Raw genomic sequence first — 5,483 nt, 5'->3', positions numbered from 1 at the left:
CACATTTGTTAAATGTTATCATTTCCTTCTGTAAGTTTTGATATTTTAGATGATTAGTGATACTTGATAAGTGAAATTTACTATCCGAAAAATTAACCACCCAAAACCAACCCGATTAAAACCGTTTTTGACACGACACTGATACGGCCCGATAATCAGTGACCCGCACTCGAAATTAGCCCGACCCGATATATACCCGCTTTGATTGATGACCGGACAATTATTAAGCCTATTATTGATCAACATGAACGTGATTTAGTGTTTAGAATGATAAATCTGACTTAATAATAAGGTAACTAAACCAAATAATGATTGAAAATTAATGTTAATGGTTAAAGATTCAGGTAATGCGCTAACGTAACTAACAAGATAATGACCCAACCCAAACACCACCCGGAGCTGATAAATCAATTGATCCGAAATGTCCCGGCCTTATAATGAACTGACCCAAACTTAACTCAATCTGAAAGCGGTAGGCTGAGTGGATATTGTTAGGATTCACTAATTCCATTACTTAACATATTCATATATGTGACATTTTAATTTAGTCATAAAATTAAAACTAGATCTTATGCATGCAAACTTGAACAAAAGTAGAGAAGAAATCGTCACTTGTTACTATTGTAGTTTCGGATTTTTGGGCACAAATGAGTTCTCCTTCTCACTTGTTCATGAGCTTCCTTATAATGGATGAACAAAGGATCCAAAATAGAATCCCTCCCAAAAGTTTATACCCAAGGTAACCTCTTAAAAGACTAATATTATTAGATCTAGAACAATATTAATCTTACTAAAATGACCCAAAATATTTATTTTGGTCTCTTGTTTATTCGGCCAAGAGAAGGGAAGAAATGGAGTATTTTCTATCTCTAAGTTCTAGTAATGTTAGAGAGTAGAATAATTTCTAACACTCGAAATATGTTGTAAAAATTATGAATGAATAATTAGAGGAAAAACCCTCTATAATCCCCTTTAGAAAACCGGTGGGGAGGGTGGAGGAGAGCCAATGCATGGGCTTGTTTTTCTACCCAAGAAATAATAGGTATGCATGGCTATATTAGGTTGTAATCATCATGTTTTCCACTTAAAAAAATTAACACAATTTAAACCTAAACTACTCCCTCCATTTTCGGCACTTACATAAAATGGGAGGTCCATTTTATATTTGTCATTTGTCAATTGTCACATGTTACTAGTCATGTGTAATTGTAATGTATTTTTAACATATTAAAAATCAACGTATTAATAAAAATACGTCATGTACAAAATCGACTTAGTAATTCATAATTACTTGTACCAAAACGGTTTATCAATTATAAATCACAACGTCTTGTATTTATAATAAATTATTTATTCAGTTTCAATTGTTTCGTAAACAATAATTTTATCTAAGTAATAAAACAATTTGATTACTTAGAACGTATCTTAATTAATCGAATTACAATAAGACACGTCAATTATACTCACAAAATCGTCCGTCAATTTTAAGCAATTTAATTAACCCGTATCGACATACGATCAATTAAATAATCAATTAAGAGTGTCACCCTTTAGGTATGATCTAAGGGGATCAACTGATCACCACCGTCGCATAACAGTAATGTCAAACTCTAGTCAGCCAATCATTACCGATATGTGTGGACCAGTTGACTGTAAAATATTACATCCCACATGTATTCTTAAAATGAGATTTAAACATGTGATCATCATGATCAACAGTTGTGATCGCATTATTGTCGGAGGACACATATTCCAACAATCTCCCACTTGTCCTCGACAAGTGTGCGTCACCAATTCTCTTGTCCTATTACTATCTCCCACTCAATGCAAGGTGTCTTTCGGGTCGTACTTGCAAGTGATCATATCAAGAGTGGTTTCCTCGATCTGGAGAATAACTGATTGACCGGAATTATCTACCATAGATACCTTCCGAGCGTGGCCACGCATTTCCAGTTCATTACTCCTCGAGTGGCCCTGAGATATTGTTATAACCCTAACAAGGGGTGGACAATTCCTATCGCACTTATTCCCTTCGACTAGCCACAGCCATCATAACCCAAAATATGCCCATTTGACCCCATTTACGAAGGTCGTAGTAACATAAATCAAAGTTAATCTGAAACTGTGCCACCTTAGGCGAACAGTCTTTAGTCAAAAGAATCGACTCATTCGAATACTATAGTAGCTCTCGCCACGACCAGGCTATATAAATTTGCCAGAACTCTAAAAGCGGCCATTAGCCCGACAAAGTGTTCCTAACAGTCTGCCTATGTGATCGACTAATCATCTCACATGACTCTATGGCACTTGAACTTGCCATCAATCGCATCACACTCTAGTCACTTCGAGAAGTCACCTCAATTAAGTGACTATGGGCGAATACAATGCTAATCTGTGTTCACTTTAACGGGGTTCAATTGTCTCTACAACCCGTTTGGATGTAACAAAGTATAAGGTGAGTTAATAATAACTCAAACGACAAATGTGGACATCACATTCAGGCAGTCAATATCATATTACCACCTTGTGATGTATATTGTAAGTGTGTAAACACTAGTTACTCGCAACATGAGTTTAACACGCCATGTGTCCACGTGTTCAAACTCTTGAATTGCATTTTCCTTTATTTTCATGTTTGTCTCACATAGCATGAATCTCACCAAGTACATATCTAGTTTCCCAAACAGGGTTTAGATTCTTTACTTTGAGAGAACTTTCTTGTTGTTTATCACATAACAAATGAATTATGGTGGACGACATAACTTGCACTAGTCAAGTGTTCTTCCAACTCATAATGTACTAGGTATATGTTTTGTAGGATCTTGCAACAATTGTCAAGATGATTATCCTAGCACTTCTCATAAGTCCTAACAAATTTTGAAAATACTAGTTTTGAGTAATTTCTTACTATAACCAAGTATCTTTTCAAATTTCTTATTTCTCTTTTTGGCTTAAATAGCTTAGGATTTTCATAAATCCTTACGCGTTTTCGAACTTCAATATGTACAACTTCTTGTCACATAACAGAGTATTCTTCTAAACACTAGAATAGCTCATTAGTTCTTCTTGAGAATTCGTGACGATTCTTCTATGGCTTACCAATGACTCATCATGCTCTTAAGCATATAATTCATTATTGGACATGTGCATGATTATTCTAATGGCGGAAACATTAGTAATCTTTAATCATGTGATCAACCATTCTTAGGTTCAATGAATGACCATGACTGCTTATGGTAATTCCATTTTCATCGATATGAATAACCTACGTTCCTCGTTGATTTGATGTGCATGTCTCAATGCCTATCCAACATCCCATGATGTGATTGGATTCATCTTAGTCCATTTTCATCCAGAATTGAAAACTCAAATACTTCTTTGTGAAAGATAGTACTAGCTCGTCATTCTCAATGAGTAATGAGTTATAAATTTTACAAGATGATTGCTCCCACTAAATTTCATGTCTTCACATGAAAATTTCAAACTCCCACTCATTTCCACATGTTTCATATTTGACTACTCAATCGAAACATTTCAAGAATTGAAATACATTTTGCTTTGCCAAGTTATTAAGATAAAACCATATATATTCCCAACATATCTTTTCAAAATACCTATTTTGAAAAGGTTTCAATCTTAAACTTATGGAAAGAGATTTTTAATCTCTAACTCATTCATTTTATAATGATGCGTAGCAATGTCATTATTTAAATGTGAAATTCCATTTAATATACGTCCTTCTCAAAATACCCCTTTTGGAAGAAGGTTTAACCATTTCATTTTCATAATGAGGTTAAGTAATGACACTAGCGTGGTTAACAATTAACTTAGCTCTTGTAGATATCGACATATCTTTCTTTGCAACTTTTAATCATAAATCTCATTTATTTTCAAGGATGCAACTTTATTTCATTTAGGCTCTTAAGTAAATATCAATATTGAAACTCTATTTATATCTAGGTCATAAACTAGCAAAATCTCTTGTTGAGACTTTTCTTTAGTCATTTTTCTATCTTCTTTAGTCATTTTTTTATCAAAATTTTCTTTTGGTCTCCTCGTGTAGTTATCTTAAGAACATATTTTTTTGATTACTTCACTTGGTCTCTTTTGTCATGTAGATCTCATCTATTCGAGACCATAGATCTCATCTATTCGTGTATACTATCTATTTAGGTATACAAATCATTCTTTCTTTCGTAGATCTCATTTACTCAAGTATACAAATTATTCTTTGTATTTTTTGTGTCGTCATTTTTCTCCCACTCTATCTGTAGAATAAATACACTAGATATTCAAAGATAGCTTATGAGACACAAATAATGATTTTTGAAGTAGAAGGAGGACTATCTCATAGATTGACTAATAGATTTTAGATTTGATGAGTGTACTTGGTAATTGACATCCCTTTAGAAGAGTTCATCAACTCAACATCACTTTATAATTGATCATACACAAGCCTTAAGTTTGTGGACATATAATGAATCCCATCATTATAGTTGTCTATTGGATCACTTTAAGTAGATGATCATATGTTTCTATGTGCAAGCATATAAAGACGAATTATTAGAACAAATAAATACGATAAAAGGGGTGACTTGGGTTGCAAGCCAAGCCACCATAATCCAAAATACAACCATTGTTTAGAAAGGATCAACCATTTCCATATCGAACACGGAAATCAAAATAGTTCTAAAAAATTCATAATATTAAAATAAAGACAATAAAAGCCAAGCTTCATCGGTAGCTACTCCTAGCTCCTTCATGATTTCTCAAGCTTACTTCTCTTTTCCTTTGTCTTTGCTTGGTGGAGGCCCTATTTACAATAAAAAGGGGATACATTATCACAACTTTGTATCAGAATACCATAGTTGAATTAGAAACATAAAAGAAAGGATAGTCATTTACCTACTGGAGTGATCTTTCCAGCTTTGATGTCACCAAGATACTTGGAACAATTCCTCTTCCAATGTCCAACACCATTACAATAATGACATTTATCAAGAGGACCCTTCTTGGTTTTGGAAGTGCTAGCTTCAAAAGTCTTAGCCTTGGTGGACATGGCAGCTTGCCTCTTACCCTTTTTCCTATTCTTTTTTAACTTCCTCTTGCTCTTAGTGCTTATATTGAGCACATCCTTAGGTGGGTTAACATTTAGCCCCAAGTCTCTTTCGGCTTGCACAAGTAACTTGTGCAACTCTTCAAGAGACACGTCCTTGTCTTGCATATTGAAATTCACCCGGAATTGTACATATGCTTTGACTTTGGATAAAGAGTGTAGAATCCTATCTACAATGAGCTCTTTGGGGATTTCAACCTTTTGAATCTTCAAAGTCTCGACTAGCTCCAACAATTTGAGCACGTGAGGGCTAACCTTTTGGCCCTCCTTGAAAACGAGATCAAAGAATGTCGAGGCCGCCTCATATTGGACGATCCTCGGTGTTTGTGAAAACATTGTCACAAGTTTGGAATAGATTTCATAAGCG

This window comes from Silene latifolia, chromosome X (assembly GCF_048544455.1).
Source record: "Silene latifolia isolate original U9 population chromosome X, ASM4854445v1, whole genome shotgun sequence".
Lineage (NCBI taxonomy): Eukaryota > Viridiplantae > Streptophyta > Magnoliopsida > Caryophyllales > Caryophyllaceae > Silene > Silene latifolia.
This window is presented reverse-complemented; position numbering follows the sequence as displayed.